The sequence below is a fragment of the Rutilus rutilus genome (assembly GCF_951802725.1).
Source record: "Rutilus rutilus genome assembly, chromosome: 9".
NCBI lineage: Eukaryota > Metazoa > Chordata > Actinopteri > Cypriniformes > Leuciscidae > Rutilus > Rutilus rutilus.
Genome location: NC_140223.1, coordinates 35,206,753 through 35,224,627, shown reverse-complemented (window position 1 = coordinate 35,224,627; position 17,875 = coordinate 35,206,753). Strand labels below are relative to the sequence as shown.

Sequence of the window (17,875 nt, the reverse complement as noted above, 5' to 3'; positions counted from 1 at the left end):
TTTTTTGTGATGTTCAGAGTTTATCTGAATATTATAATATTATCTGAATATTTTGTTGATTGTCACCATTGTTGAGTTTTTTATTTATTTATTTTTATACTTTATTAAAGATAATCAACAATACAATCAAAGGAGCACCATTAAAGAAATACACACAAAATAAATAAAAACATAGACACTGAGCAAAACACAAGATTATTAATCAAATAAACACATTAAACATAGTGCAATTAACCACAGTTTTAACAGCATTTTTGTTTTGTATGGAAGAGATGGTAGAAATATATTGTTCCATTTCAGTTTTTAGCACCGAAAAAAGTGTTTTTTTATTACTAAATTTGCATTTATGGATATGGAATTTGGCAACAAATAAGATTAGGTTTACTAGAAAGAGTGCATCATTGTCCTTCCCACAGTCACTAAAACAACCAAAACCATTGTTGAGGTTCATGTGCTGATTGTTGATGTCTGTGTGTCATCTTAGATCATCACCTGATGTCATTTCATTGTAGCTTTCTTTGTTAGCCTTCTGTAAATGTTTTTATCAAACACACCAAATATATAATAAGAGTTAAGAGCCCAACTAATAAAAACACTAATCACTGTTATGGTGACTTCAAATGAAACACATTAGAGTTAAACCTCTGTTAATTCTCAATAACTACTTCTGTAGACGCCTGACAGAAATAAAGTCAATCTGGTTAGTAATAAGTGAAGCTGGTAATGCTGTTTGTGGAGTTGTTTATGAATGTGTGCCAGATGTGGGCCGGATCTGGGACGTCAAAATGTTACTGTGTGGGATAGTGACGAAACGCGTTTGTCCGTTCAGGGCCACTGTAGAAACATGTCGGCGCATTTCAATGTAAGGGGACCCGCGGTGTATGTAGATAGAAATGACTCATTCTAAGCTAATAAAAACATAACGGTTAATCTTGTAAGGTCTTTATACACCACTGAAACCATGGTTATGTATATGATATTGCATTTCTGTCAACAGATCCTCCTACATATTACACAATGCACCTCTAAAGACTAGCATTTGTATCATGTTTTTCAAGTTGTTCTGTGGTCTAAAAAATTCATAAGCATTAGTGAAACACAATGAGAAGCAACAAAGAACATTTATTTTTTTATAAATTCAGAGAAGCAAGATAAGAACCATTTTTAAAAGCACTACTAATTAGTTAATATGCCCTTTTTTGTACAGAGATTAAACAGTATTTCTACATTACGAAATCATCAATCATTATAACAGATTCTTAATAATCTTAATTTATAAGATTTTCTTATTTGGACAAATACAAACAACAGTTTTTGTACACATGCAAAACATTTTAAAGCGCATGACTTACAGTACTAAGTTATTTTTCTACCTTATAGGTGACAATAAACAATTGTCTTAGACACTATTGTGATACATGTTTTATGTGGTTCCTGGGGTAAATACATTTTTAAGTGCAGTTTTTTATTTTAGAAAGTCTCATACCATACATGATAGGATTGATGAGTGGCGGACACATCAGAAAATAAATTGAAAGAATCACACGTAGGAACATAGGAACCTTATCAAATCTGCTTTGAATTATTTCAAATGAACAGCCAACGGAGTAATTCAGTAGTGAGATAAGGTGAGGAGTACATGTGCTTAAAGCCTTTTGGGTCTTTTCTCTTGTGGACTTTAGGCAAACTCTAAAAATGTTTGTATACGAGAACAAAATGAATGCCAGAGGATCAACAATGGTCACAGTGGTACCGATTATGCCAGAGATGTTGTTTGCTGTGGTGTCCGAGCATGCCAGTTTCACAAGCATGTAGTTGTCACACCATACTTTGTCCAGTACATTTCCACACAACTTTAACTGTACATTCACTGATAAAGTAATGGAGAATTTGATAATTGATATTGACCACCCCAGATCGATCAATGTAACTGTCCTGGCAGGAGACATGATTCTGTGATATTCCAACGAGTAACAGATGGCTACATACCTGTCATAAGACATGATTGCTAAATTACAGAATTCTACTGATCCATAAGTGTATAAAGCAAATATTTGAGCATGACAAAGGGTGAGTGAAACTTCTGGGATCTTTGACAGTAGCATATTACTTAAAAGGGATGGGATTAAAGCAATACAGCCATAAAGTTCATTTATAGACAAACTGTATAAAAAAAAAAAACTTACATAGGTTCATGCAAGGACTTCTCCTTGCATATTATTCCAATAATTAATTGATTTGCCACTATGATTGCAACAAACAACAAGATCAAAACAATGAAACATAAATACTTAATATTCCCAATATCAATGTAAGCAGCCAATATAATGGTTGTGAAATTAGATAAATTACCCATGGATGACAGATATTTAAATGAAATATTTAACAGTTGATCAGAGAATCAGTATATACTGAGGATGCCATTTGATTTATAAATTAGCACCTAAATAAAGAGAAATTACAATCATTACAATAAAAAAATCACTGATAATGAGAAGATGTGAAGGGAGCGGATTGTCAATAGAATTTCAAAACATGTAAACCAGCATTAAGAATATGTCAAAAGCTGCAACCAGATTGACTTTATTTCTGTCAGACGTCTACAGAAGTTGTTATTGAGAATTAATAGGGGTTTAACTCTAATGTGTTTAATTTGATGTCACCATAACAGTGATTAGTGATTCCATTAGTTGGGCTCTTATGATTGATGATTAATACGTATACAAAGACATTTTATTTCAACATAGCCTATTTCAGTTGATTTTTACTCATCTCAGTATAGCAATATAGTTTGGTAAAAGCTGTTCATTCATTCACACACAGAAACGCGATTCATATTTAATTTAACAGTCTTTTTGCGAGCTGTAGTAGGCTACACAACAGCGCACATCTGTACCGTTCATTTATTCACACACAGAAACCATCCATCCATCCATCCATCTTCTACCGCTTATCCGGGGCCGGGTCGCGGGGGCAGCAGTCTAAGCAGGGATGCCCAGACTTCCCTCTCCCTAGACACTTCCTCCAGCTCTTCCGGGGGGACACCGAGGCGTTCCCAGGCCAGCCGGGAGACATAGTCTCTCCAGCGTGTCCTAGGTCTTCCCCGGGGTCTCCTCCCGGTGGGACATGCCCGGAACACCTTCCCGGGAAGGCGTCCAGGAGGCATCCGGAAAAGATGCCCGAGCCACCTCAACTGACCCCTCTCGATGTGGAGGAGCAGCGGCTCTACTCTGAGCTCCTCCCGAGTGACCGAGCTTCTCACCCTATCTCTAAGGGATCGCCCAGCCACCCTGCGGAGAAAGCTCATTTCGGCCGCTTGTATCCGGGATCTTGTCCTTTCGGTCATGACCCACAGCTCATGACCATAGGTGAGAGTAGGAACGTAGATTGACTGGTAAATCGAGAGCTTCGCCTTGCGGCTTAGCTCCTTTTTCACCACGACAGACCGGTACAGGGACCGCATTACTGCAGAAGCTGCACCGATCCGCCTGTCAATCTCCCGTTCCATCCTTCCCTCACTCGTGAACAAGACCCCAAGATACTTAAACTCCTCCACTTGAGGCAGGAGCTCTCCACCAACCTGAAGCGGGCAAACCACCCTTTTCCGACTGAGAACCATGGCCTCGGACTTGGAGGTGCTGATTTTCATCCCAGCCGCTTCACACTCGGCTGCAAACCGTCCCAGTGCATGCTGGAGGTCCTGGTTTGATGAGGCCAGCACGACAACATCATCTGCAAAGAGCAGAGATGAAATCGTGTGGTCCCCAAACCTGACCCCCTCCGGCCCCTGGCTGCGCCTAGAAATTCTGTCCATAAAAATTATGAACAGAACCGGCGACAAAGGGCAGCCCTGCCGGAGTCCAACACGCACCGGGAACAAGTCTGACTTACTGCTGGCAATACGAACCAAGCTCCTGCTCCGGTCGTACAGGGACCGGATAGCCCTTAGCAAAGGGCCCCGGACCCCATACTCCCGGAGCACCCTCCACAGGCCGCCGCGAGGGACACAGTCGAATGCCTTCTCCAAATCCACAAAGCACATGTGGATTGGTTGGGCAAACTCCCATGAGCCCTCCAGCACCCTGTAGAGGGTATAGAGCTGGTCCAGTGTTCCACGACCGGGACGAAAACCACACTGTTCCTCCTGAATCCGAGGTTCTACTATCGGCCGGATTCTCCTCTCCAGTACCCTGGCATAGACTTTCCCAGGGAGGCTGAGAAGTGTGATCCCCCTATAGTTGGAGCACACCCTCCGATCCCCCTTCTTGAAAAGAGGGACCACCACCCCGGTCTGCCAGTCCAAAGGTACTGTCCCCGACCGCCACGCGATGTTGCAGAGGCGTGTCAGCCAAGACAGCCCCACAACATCCAGAGACTTGAGGTACTCAGGGCGGATCTCATCCACCCCCGGTGCCTTGCCACCGAGGAGTTTCTTGACTACCTCGGTGACTTCAGCTTGAGTGATGGACGAGTCCGCCTCCGAGCCCTCAGCCTCTGCTTCCTCAATGGAAGACGTGACGGCGGGATTGAGGAGATCCTCAAAGTATTCCTTCCACCGTCCGGTGATATCCCCAGTCGAGGTCAACAGCTTCCCACCTCCACTGTAAACAGCGTTGGTAGGGCACTGCTTCCCCCTCCTGAGGCGCCGGACGGTTTGCCAGAATCTCTTCGAGGCCGACCGATAGTCCTTCTCCATGGCCTCACCGAACTCCTCCCAGGCCCGAGTTTTTGCCTCCACAACCACCCGGGCTGCAGTCCGCTTGGCCCGTCGGTACCCATCAGCTGCCTCAGGAGTCCCACAAGCCAGCCAGGCCCGATAGGACTCCTTCTTCAGCTTGACGGCATCCCTTACTTCCGGTGTCCACCACCGGGTTCGGGGATTGCCGCCTCGACAGGAGACCTTACGGCCACAGCTCCGAGTGGCCGCGTTGACAATGGAGGTGGAGAACATGGTCCACTCGGACTCAATATCTCCAGACTCCCTCGGGATCTGGTCGAAGCTCTGCCGGAGGTGGGAGTTGAAGATCTCTCTGACAGGAGATTCGGCCAAACGTTCCCAACAGACCCTCACAGTACGTTTGGGTCTGCCGAGTCTGTCCAGCTTCCTCCCCCGCCATCGGATCCAACTCACCACCAGGTGGTGATCAGTTGACAGCTCCGCCCCTCTCTTCACCCGAGTGTCCAAGACATACGGCCGGAGGTCGGATGAAACGACCACAAAGTCGATCATCGACCTCCGGCCTAGGGTGTCCTGGTGCCATGTGCACTGATGGACACCCTTATGCTTGAACATGGTGTTCGTTATGGACAAGCTGTAACTAGCACAGAAGTCCAATAACAGAACACCACTCGGGTTCAGATCAGGGGGGCCGTTCCTCCCAATCACGCCCCTCCAGGTGTCACTGTCGCTGCCCACGTGGGCGTTGAAGTCCCCCAGTAGAACGACGGAGTCCCCAGTCGGAGCACTTTCCAGCACCCTTCCCAGAGACTCCAAGAAGGCCGGGTACTCTGCACTGCCGTTCGGCCCGTAAGCACAAACGACAGTGAGATACCTATCCCCAACCCGAAGGCGTAGGGAAGCGACCCTCTCGTTCACCGGGGTGAACTCCAACACATGGCGGCTGAGCTGGGGGGCTATAAGCAAACCCACACCAGCCTGCCGCCTCTCACCATGGGCAACTCCAGAGTGGTGAAGAGTCCATCCTCTCTCGAGAAGTGTGGTTCCAGAGCCCAAGCCGTGCGTAGAGGTGATCCCAACTATCTCTAGTCGGAATCTCTGAACCTCACGCACAACCTCAGGCTCCTTCCCCGCCAGAGAGGTGACATTCCATGTCCCTAGAGCTAGATTCCACGTCCAGGGATCGGGTTGTCTAGGCCCCCGCCTTCGACTGCCACCCGATCCACTTAGCACCGGCCCCTTACGGTCCCTCCTGTAGGTGGTGGGTCCACGGGAGGGTGGCCCCACGTCGCTCCTTCGGGCTGAGCCCGGCCGGACCCCATGGGGGGAGGCCCGACCACCAGGCGCTCGCATACCAGCCCCAACCCCGGGCCTGGCTCCAGGGTGGGGCCCCGGCTGCGCCATACCGGGCGACGTCACGGTCCTCATTTTTTTTGTCATCATAAGGGTTTTTGAACCGCTCTTAGTCTGACCCGTCGCCTAGGACCTATTTGCCTTGGGAGACCCTACCAGGGGCATATAGCCCCAGACAACATAGCTCCTAGGTTCATTCGGGTACTCAAACCCCTCCACCACGGTAAGGTGGCAGTTCAAGGAGGGGAAGAAGAGATGAGTCTTTTTGCGAGCTGTAGTAGGCTACACAACAGCGCACATCTGTACCGTTCATTTATTCACACACAGAAACGCGATTCATATTTAAACATTCTTTTTGCGTTTACAGACACTATTCCATATTGCGATTAGAACAAAGCACTTGAGAATAAAGAACTTACCTATTCCTCAGATGGATCCATTGCTCCTTGAAATTAAGGTAGTTCTGAGGTAAATTTTCCACAGGATTATTATTAAGATAGTATTATTCATCACAGCCTCGTGAAGTACATGAGTCTGATTAAACTCGCAGTGTGTTTTCTCGAGCTTATGTGGGCGTTGACACGTTTGCATGCATCGCCTCGGATTATTTGCGTTTGAATAGCACGCGCTCTCTATGGGCGGGGTCACATTAAAACTTAATGAGCTGAGATGAGAACGACTGACATCTCACTCTTTTCATACAGATTACATAAACTGAGAATATTTGTTTTTTATATAAATTACTTCATTTAAAAGAAGAGAATTCAAGCTTCATGCACGTGTGTCTGTATGCCTGTTTGACTGAGTATTCGCTAAATTATAGTTCATTTTTGGTTGCGTTTCAGAATGGACTTCACTGACAGAGAGAAGGCAGAACTCGCATCATGTTTATTTTTCTTTATTTGGCAAAAAGCACAACACTTTGTTTTTATCGTGAGTATACACACAAAACAGTGTATTAAGACACTTAACAGGATTGAATGATGTATAACTGTTACGAACTGCTCTGAGATGCGAAGGTTGAGATCCAAATGCAGCTTTAATTAAGGGGCCATCCAGACACGTAATCCAATATACAGGCAATAGGTCAAAACACAGGTAGGCCTTCCAAACAAACAAATAAACAAACAAACAAACAAACCAAACAGGCAGGGGTCAGAGGCAAAAGAGTAATCCAGTAATCCAGTAATCCAGTAATCCGAACAGGCAAAAAATCCAAAAAACCAAGAGACATTAACCCTCTGGGGACCAAAAACGCGCCTGCGCGTTTTGCTCGTTTTTTTTTTAGCAATGAAAAATAAACACAAAATGCTCTGTTAATTTTGATCTTTCATTTTCGTGTAATACATCAATCGATCCTGTTCAGTTTCTATTTTTTTTTCTGTATACTCACAATAAAAATAAAGTGTTTTGCTTTTTGACAAATAAAGAAAAATTAACATGATGCTATTTCTGCCTTCTCTCTGTCAGTAAACTCCCATTTGAAATGCGTTCGAAAATGATCTATAACTCCGCGAAAATTCAGTCAAACAGGCAAACAGACCCACGGGCATAAAGCTTGAGATTGCAGCTTTTAAATTAAGTAATTTATATAAAAAACAAATATTATCAGCTTCTGTAATCTGTATAAAAAGAGAGCGACTCCAGTCGAGCTCATTATGAGCCATTCAAAAGTAATTTGACCACGCCCCGGAGAGCGCGTGCTATTCAAGCGCAAATTCTGAGAACCATTTCAGTCTGTGAAACGCCCACATCAGCTGTAAACAAAGAGGCATAATATATCCTACCGTATGGAGAAAAGTTTCCGTGCTGATATGAGGAGCAATATGAGGAGCAGATCCCGCTGAGGAGTGAGGTAGACTAAGTTATCCTTTCTCAAGTGTTAATGTGGAATAACATTATGGAATAACGTTAGGCCTATGTAAACAAAAAGATGAATCGCGTTTCTATAATATGAATTGCGTTTCTGTGAGATGAATGAAGGGTACATATTTGTAAAGACTGTTTAGCCTAAATATGAATCGCGTTTCTGTGAGATGAATGAAGGGTACATATTTGTAAAGACTGTTTAGCCTAAATATGAATCGCGTTTCTGTGAGATGAATGAAGGGTACATATTTGTAAAGACTGTTTAGCCTAAATATGAATCGCGCGTCTGTGTGTGAAAGAATAAACTGCTTTTCTATAGCCTACTGAGATGAGTAAAAATCGACTGAAATATGTTGAAATAAAATGTATTTGTATAAGCAACGTATTAAACTGCAAATTAACATTTATAGGCTATGCCCTAATATTTCATAAAAACAACGTTACAGTCAGGCGAAGTATGAAAGACAACATTTTGTTGACTAGATTTGGGTACGGTTTTTACTGTAGAATAGACTGTCACATCAAATAAGCTTTTCTGCTCATATATATATATATATATATATATATATATATATATAAAAAAAACTATTTTGTCAAAAATAAAGTCATAGACTAAGATGTTCCAATGTTGGCTATATTCAAACTAATGAATACATATGATAAAATGTAGGCCTATAATCTTTTTTTTTTTTACAAAGAAAGAGTACTTTTTTGCAGAAATATTGCTGAAATTGTAATTATTGTTGTAATTGTAACCTTTTTAATAAAATAGCAAAACATATTTACAAGATAGATGTAAGCAAAATCTTAAATGGTCAATATAAGTCTTCTTCAAAATATATATTTTATCCTTGCATTGTGGCTCAGTCAGTGTCACACCTGAATGAATGGCTAATTATGCAGAGTCATTATGCAGAGTGGGTGGGACTGGGTAATCTAAGGTGTAAACTACTCCTCCCCCTCGCATATTGGCTTTCCAAGCAAAACCTGTTTTACACCATTTAAATCAATGTATTTTTTTTTGTGAACGATAAAGCAAGACTATTTTCACATAATTTTGAAGCTAGAACTCGAAGAGACAACATCCATTAGTCAAAAGTCTTGTGGGCACATATTTTGCATGAGTTTTGTGGTCTTATTTCAGAGGGTTAACCCTCTGAGGTCGACAAACGCGCCCGCGCGTTTTGCTGGATTTTTTTCAGTTCAGTTCAAAAGAAATTAATTTTGCTCTGTTGACTTTGATATTACAAGCAAGTTTCATACATCAATCGATTCTGTTAAATGTGTATTATTTTTGTGTATACTCACAATAAAAACAAACTGTTGTGCTTTTTGCCAAATAAAGAAAAATAAACGTGATGCGAGTTCTGCCTTCTCTCTGTCAGTGAAGACCATTCTGAAACGCGTCCGAAAATGAACAATAACTCAGCGAATACTGAGTCAAACAGGCATACAGTCACACAGGCATGAAGCTTGAATTCTCTTCTTTAAAATGAGGTAATTTATTTAAAAAACAAATATTCTCATCTTGTGAAATCTGTATTAAAAGAGAGTGATTCCAGTTGAGCTAATTAGAGCTCATTCAAAGGTAATGTGACTCCGCCCACGGAGAGCGCGCGCTATTCAAACGCAAATTACTGAGGCAAACCTGTGAACGCCCCCTTATCAGCTCGAGGAAACACAAGTTTAATCATATCATTGTAGCCTACGTGTTTACACCATCTGGCAGCGCTGTGAGGAATAATAATAATGGAAAATCTACCTCAGAGTGCGGGTATTGCAGGAGAGAGGATCCGAATACTGTAGTAAGTTTTTTTTCCTTCTCAAGTTAATCGCGTTTCTGTGAATGAATGAACGGCAGCCGCAGAGATGCGCGCTGTTTACCACAGCTCGCAAAAAGACAGTTTAAATTTAAATTGCGTCTCTGTGTGAATGAATGATGATGTTTTAGCAAACTGTATTGCTATACTGAGCTGAGTAAAAATCGACAGAAATATGTTGAAATAAAATGTAGGCTATTTGTATAAGCAACGTATTAAACTGAAAATTAACATTTATATGCCCTAATATTTCATAAAAACAATGTTACAGTCAGGCGTTTCTGTTTGTGAATGAATGTTTCGGTTTTAGCAAACTGTATTGCTATACTGAGTAAAAATCGACTGAAATATGTTGAAATAAAATGTATTTGTATAAGCAACGTATTAAACTGCAAATTAACATTTATATTTCTTATAATAAAAATGAAAGACCTATGTTACAGACATATGAAAGACAACATTTCGTTGATTAGTTTTGGATAGATTATACATTTTTACTAGGGGTGTAACGATTCGTTTTAACAACGATTCGATTCGTATCGCGATTCGTGGTTGTCGATACGATTCAAGGACGATATTGGTTCATTTAGAACGATACGATCCGAAACGATTCAGTGACTTGAAATCGATTCAGTGACTTTTTAGCCAAAAATTCTTGAAAGGGAATCAATCAGGTATCAATTAATTATGTGCCTGCAATTAAAGAGTGCACGCTACGAGCACAGTATAACGATGACAGGACATGAGATTTCGTTTTTCTGAGGTGAGAGACTTTATTTCGTTACAAGTTATGAAAATAACGATAGAATAATGACACTGACATATAGCCTGACAACATCATCTGACCGCAGATACTGAACCTGGACAACACGTTTTTTTCTAATTTAAAACGTAACGACGTTGCATGCTTGTAGTTTATTTTGTGCTTTATATATAGGCTAGTGAAACGATATAAGCCTGCAGCGCGCCCGCGCATTTGCGCGTGCAATTGAAGAGTGCGCGCTACTCCAGTACAGCGGCTGAGAGGACAGGAAAGTCCGTCTTTCTGAGGTGAGAGACTTTGCGCTGCTTGTTGTCTTCGCGCTGCTGCTGGCGCGTCACGCATGGCGATCATGTCTAACGTTTAACGCCTTTATCATTAAAAGTGCTAAGAAAAAAACATCCTTATAAAGTCTGACGTGCTTAAATCCAATGCGTTATTTCATAGTATCGATACAATCGATTCATTACCTTTTAAAACGATGTTAGATCGATATATGTCTAGATCGAAGGGGTGGTGTGGCGCAATGGATAAGACACTTGCCTTTGGTGTGAGAGACCCGGGTTCGAATCCACTGTGAGACACCAATGTGTCCCTGAGCAAGACACTTAACCCCTAGTTGCTCCAGAGGCGTGCGACCTCTGACATATATAGCAATTGTAAGTCGCTTTGGATAAAAGCGTCAGCTAAATGAATAAATGTAAATGTAAATGTAGATCGATATAACTTGCCGAGCACAGATCGATGTAGTTGGATCATTAAGAATATGAATCGATACATCGATGTAGTTGATGAATCGTTACACCCCTAATTTTTACTATAAAATATCTGCCAACTCAAATAAGCTTTTGTTTGCCAATATTTGCTCATGTTAAATATAGTATGTTTTGTCAAAAATAAAGTAATCAAATAATCAATCAAATCCTTAACTTTGAAATATGTATGATAAAATGTATACTTTAGTTTTTACAAAGAAAGATTACACTTGAATTGTTGTTGTAATTGTAACCTTTTTAATAAAAATATATATTTACAAGGTAGATGTAAACAAACTATTAAAAGGTAAATATAAGCCTTTTCTTTAAATAATTTTTATTGTGTTTTATTAGTGACAAATTTGGGGAGAGGATAAATGTTCCAAAACTGAAAATACAGTATGAGAATTAAGTGCACAATTACTAGACATGTTTTCCTTGGATATTATAGGCCAAATTGCAAGCACAATATGTGGAAAAATAAAAAAGAATTGAGATGCTTCCAACTGTTGCTCTTGCATTCTTGTGGCTCAGTGACTCACCTGAATGAATGGCTAATTAAGTATGCAGGCCCCATTGTCTCCTAAGGTGTGAACCACTAAATATGCATGATCTGTGACGCCCACTCCGCATATTGCCTTTCCAAACAGAAAGTGCTTTGCAAAATTCAAATCAATGTATTGTGTTATGTGAATGATTAGGCAGGGTGATTTTCACATCATTTTGAAGAAAAAACACTAGGCAATGACATCTATTAGACAAAAGTCTTATTGGCACATATTTAGTATGTGTTTTATGGCCTTATTTCAGAAACTTTAGTTTTTAGTTTTTTCAATAACCACGCATAAACATTATTCTCTCAAAAATGCAGACATGTACATTCTTGTTGCTCACATATTATGGTAGCAAGATTTTTTTTTATTTATTTTTTTATAACCCCTTAAACCATGACTTCTGGCAAGTTTTGTGGATAGAAATGGACATTGAGACATACAAATTTGACATACCATCAACTGAAGGCATGATTATTGCAGCATGTACCTTGAACTGGTCACAAACAGGATTAGGACAGGATTATTCATGTTTTTCTTTTGTGTTAATTTTCAGATGTAAGGTAGAAATTTATAGTGGAAAAATGAAACTCTTTCCTCCCTCATCTGCACTACTGATCTTTTTTTCTGTAACACACTTTCGCACTTAGATACATCATCATGTAACCAGTACTTTCATTTATTTTATCCTGTAGATATTTTGAACATTAAAATCCAAATGAAACTTTTCATTAGTTTAAAAGGTGACTAGCTTGCATAGCCTATTTTACTTCACTAACCTCCAGGGACGTTCAAAGAGTTCATCAGGGGGGCAGGGGCTCAAATGTAAGAAAGACAATTTGCTGTGATTAATCGCAATTAATCGCATTTCCCCCAAACTTGTAATCATCAATATTTAAATATAGAATCACTAATTAAATTAAACAACACACAAAAAAAGGGGGAAAAAAGAAAAATGTCCACACAAATTGGACAGAAAATAGCCCTATATTAAAATATAAAACATCAGTATATTATTCTTCATTCAGTTCTATGCAACATACTCAGATTTAACAGATTTATTTTTTGACTAATTATCAAAATAAAGTATAGTCATACAAAGCTCAATTATTACCAGAGCATGTGATCAGAGCAGGTCATTTTACCATTGTTGCCCAGCAAACAGAAGTCCACTACTGAGAAGTTTCACGTTATTTGAGCGGACTTTGGTTTTCCAGTGCGTGATCGGTAGCCTACATGATCGGAGCGTTTGGGCCGTTAAGGAGCAGAACGCGCAGCGCAAACACAGAGCGGAACTTTGAGCAGAGAGCGCAGTGCGCCGACACACACTCACACACACGGAACGGAGAGCGCGGCGCAAACACGGAGCGGAAAAGACCCGCTCGTTAAGTTACTAAACAAGCTGCGTGAGAATGAAACCTGATCGCCGAACACGGAAGGGCGGGACGGCAGATTTTCCATAGACAGTAAAAAAATGGACACAGCGACCCCATAGACTTCAACGGAGAAAAGTTCGTACCGCTCTCTCCTTTCCACAAACGCTTGCTCACTCTCCCGTGGCGTCTGTCGTGGTGTCGTTGTGTCTGTCGCCGCGTCGCTTCTATTATGAGTGCGCTTTCCGCGCGCCCACATTTGAAATATTTGCATGTGAACGGCCCCTTATGACAACGTGTGTAAGTGAATGTCGGGACTCGTGATATTACTGATCATGTGAATATTTTGCAGCGGCGCTGAAAATCCAGCGGCGGCGCTGCGCCGCTACTTAATACATTGTAGGGGAAACACTGGAGCCTATCGGGGAGATAGCCGGGGGTTAAAGATGCACTGAAGGTGGTGAAACCAACGGTGGACAAGGTGAAGGCTATTGTAGAGTTTTTCCACAAAAGCACGGTTGCCACAGAGAAGCTGAAATCCACACAATGCTAGATGGGGATGCCAGAGCTAAGGCCCAAACAGGAGTGTGCTACAAGGTGGAACTCAACATTTTATATGTTGAAACGCATCCTTGAGTCAAAAGATGCCACCATCTCTTCCCTGGCTGTCATCAAAGCTCCTGTTGATACTCTCAGTCAAGAGGAATGGGAGACAATGAACAAGGTCTGCACCGTTCTGGAGCCCTTTGAGGAGGTGACTGTGGAGATAAGTGCAGAAAGGTACCTTGAAATTTTTTGTTTTTACTTACAGCTAGAGATTGAAGTAAATACACTATTTATAACAGACATTGTAAAAAGAGCAATGTATCACATAACAAACAAAGTCTTATTTTCATATTTGCCATTTTCTCTTTTTCTATGTCACAGCCTCCAAAATGCTTCCTCTCTGCAAGGGTCTGCAGTGGTTTAACAGCCCACCACCAATGGAGTGTAACAATTGATAAAGTAAAGGAGCTGGCCACCACTCTTTGTTCATCCACTGACAGAAAATTTCTAGAGTACTACACTGTGCTTTCCAAAACCACTGCACTGGACCCACGGTTTAAAAAGTTAGCATTTAGCGACAACATAGCTTTGGATGAGGCATTTCAAAGTATAACTGCAGCAGCATCAAGATGCAACCCCAGCAACCTGTCAGCTCCTCCATCAGAGAGCCAAGAGGAAATAGTTGGAGCAGGGGTGGGTTTAAAGGAACCATAAGTATCTTGAGGAGCCCCTCATCCATAGAGCTGAAGGCCCACTGAACTGGTGGAGGGCAAGGATTCAGTCTACCCACGCCTGCTTAAGGTGATGGCAGGAAGACTCTGCATTGTCCCAACATCGGTCACCTCAGAGAGAGTCTTCTCAAAAACAGGACAAATAATCACAGAGAGGAGAAATCGCATCAGCCCATCCAAGCTGAGGCATCTGATATTTCTGAATGCCAACCTGCACTAAAGACTTAATGTTAAGACTTTAGCCTTTATTTATTTTATTTGTTTGCTGTAGTTGCGGTGGTTCTGTCCAATTGTCCAATTAAAGATTTATTAAAATGTAAAATAGTAACTGTGTATTTTTTGTAACAAAAAAATGCATAAAAATAAGGCTTTTATGAAAATACTGAATAAAAAATTGCTTACCAACTCAAATCATTCACAATTGCTAAATTTGGCTAAAATAGAAAGCTCCGAGTGATACTAAATGAAGAGCCATTTGGGAGCCGTAAGAGCCGGCTCTTCTCAGGGAGCCCAGCCAGAAGAGCCGAATCTTTGAAAAGAGCCGGACTTCCCATCACTAATTAATTTCCTCTGTTGTGAAAATCCTGCATCGGGCCCTGTTTGGTAGCACCAAAAGGAGGCACAGGCCCCTTCTACCAGGCGCCTATATGCTCATAAGTGGAAAGCGCAAGAGCGGTGGCTGTGCACCTTCTACACTAAAAATGTATGTGGCTGCTATAATGGTTAATCATAGTCAAGTCGATAATCACCCGGTTGGAAGGAATGACCTGGTGATTAAATTTCTGAAAGGTACGAGGTGGCTGAATGCTCCTCGCCCTTCTACGTAACGACTTGGTAGTTCTGATAGCCCTGACAGGCTGATTGCATGCACATTAATATCAGGTTAATAAAGGCTTAAGTGAAAAAATCTAAGGAGGTTAATTATTCATTAAAACTTGTTTACAGCAAGCCATTATTCTGTAATAATCTTCCATTTTATGCAAGATTCCCTGTATATCCGTTTAGACAGCATCCTCTCAAAGATGAAGAAAAAACATATATTTGTGCCTCAAAAGACAATAGCATTTTATTTGGAGTGTTTTATTTGGAATAGAAGTAATAGATAATCAAAATGACATGAGAGCATGAGAAGCTTCACTCAATAATGGTAAAATTGTTTAGATTACGAATATGTTTGGCAAAAGATAATACAATATCCAATACACGGGACACACTAACATCTGCATTTATATTAACATGATTCGAAATAAACTTTTAAATTTGAACTTTTTATGTCACCTTGGATTGTACATTCTTTAACTAGGAATTAATTTTCTTAATTTTCCGCCACTGTTGTCATGTGCACTGTTGTCACCACTCTTTTCATTGTCATCTCTGTGTCATGTGCTTGACCTTCCATTGATATGATGAAATCTTCTTTATTTACAACATAAGCCATAAGCCAACATAAGCCTCGCTGGGACTGGCCTTGACCAAAGGGACTTAATCAAAGTGTTGCAATGTCTAATTAAACCTGAAGCTCAATTTATCTTGGCCCTCTGGAATATGTGGTGTAGAAGATGTTTTCCTGTGATGGCCAAGGGACAATATTGAGAGTGGAAAAAGTAATGACCTGTTAATAACATGTTTTTCTTTGTTACATCATTTGCTGATAAACTACGGCCTATTAATGTTGTGTGCTCCTTAGCTTGAATCTATCTCTAATAAATTGAACCTTTATTTAAACTTTAATCTTAATTGATCTAACATCTAAAATCACATGTTAAATTGAAGCAAAATTACAGGATTTCTTTTGTAAAAACACTTTTTTCTCCAAAACATGTGCCACAGTTATTAGCACCCTTAGAAATTCCAAATGAATAAAAATGTACCTGAAATATATTTATATTGTATGTTTTCACCTGAGTGATTATAAATGAATGAATGAATGAATGAAAGAATGAATGAACGAGGTATTTAAAGAAAATATTTATATAGCACATTTCCTATTTGTACCACTGTACACCCAAAGCACTTTACAATCATGTTAGGGGTTTCTCCTTAACCACCACTAGTGTGCATGGGTATGCCATGCGTATGCGACGGCAGCCATAGTACAACACGCCAGTGTGCTCGCCACACACCAGCTATAGGTGGAGAGGAGAGAGTGATCAAGCAATTTTTTTTTACATCATTTAACTAAAATTTACGGTAAAAAACTGGCAGCTGTGGTTGACAGTACTTTACCGTAAAAAAATACGGTAGACATATTTATGTTTTACGGCATTGAACTAAAGTTTACGGTAAAAAACTGGCAGCTGGTTGCAAGAGATTGAGACAAAATCCCCAGTGCTAAATTAACACTCTCAGTGTTTATATGAGTCCACACTCAGAGTGTTATAAGTAACACTGAAGCAGTGTTAAAGTTAATGAGATAATTAAGTGATTAATTGTGTGATGATTGAGCATTATTGAAGACACCTGATGGTAACAAGCAGAATTACTGAAGGAGAAAACTGTGATTGGTATGCTACCATTATGGTGATCAGTGTTTCCTTTATTTGGTCTGTTGACCCTTAAGTCATTAACTTTAGATTTTGTTTGGCTGTTATACCTGAGTTATAACAGCCAGATGAACAAAGAGAAAAAGGTGATATGATGGTGTTGGTTGTGTTTTAAAATAATCATTATTATTCATTATAAAATAATATAATTTGGGGGACTTGAAAGAACTTAGCTGAAGCTTGCCATTGACGCTGTATGTTCAGGCGCTTCTGAGCTGTTGTGTGTAGGCCCTGGCTCGTGGTTTGCTTTCTCCTGACAGTTAAAGAAAATATATAGTATTTAGCTGTCCTTACTATGCACACTAACATGGTTATTTATATTTTATTTTTTTAAAGCCACCAGCTGTATACCATTGGTATTTAATATGTACTGTATGTATTTACATGCTGCTGCAGCAACACCCAGAGGCCCCAGCAATTGTTGTTAGAGATATGAACCATTGTCAATTAAAAATAACAATATGTGAAGGGACAAACAATGAAGAATAATTTGCAGGATAATTGTTTTGTAAATGTGGAGGGAGCATATGTGTCAAGGTGAAATCTACCAATAGCAAGTTCTTCATCTTGAACCAATTTATAAAACTGAAAAAGCAGTAAACTAGTGATGTGTCATTCGTGAACGAGCCGGCTCTAAGAGCCAATTCTTTGTAGCGAACAAGAAGACCCGATGCTGTTGGGGAGAGCCAAATCTTTATTTATTTGGGGCGGGACTTTATTTGGATGGGTACACCATGCGGCCAATCACATGGGAGGACAGACTATGATCATATCATTATGTGAAAGGAGGAAGGGGGACACACGCTCAGAAGATAGTGAGTGTAGTGGTACAAGCCGGATTTTAATGCTAATGTTAAGACCCTTGCCGGTAACACTTTATAATAACTGCACGATAT

The 17,875-nt window shown here is 40.7% G+C and overlaps 1 protein-coding gene and 1 pseudogene across 2 annotated transcripts in view; both read right to left on the bottom strand.

Moving 5' to 3' along the window:
• The window catches only part of LOC311297404 (olfactory receptor 52D1-like), a gene marked incomplete at both ends in the record, with an annotated part of 283,003 nt that overhangs the window by 34,368 nt on the left and 230,760 nt on the right, over positions 1–17,875 (bottom strand). The window lies entirely within an intron of this gene.
• Positions 1,424–2,356, bottom strand: LOC311296891 (olfactory receptor 4B13-like; annotated as a pseudogene). The gene has a single exon. The product of its transcript is annotated as an olfactory receptor 4B13-like (transcript).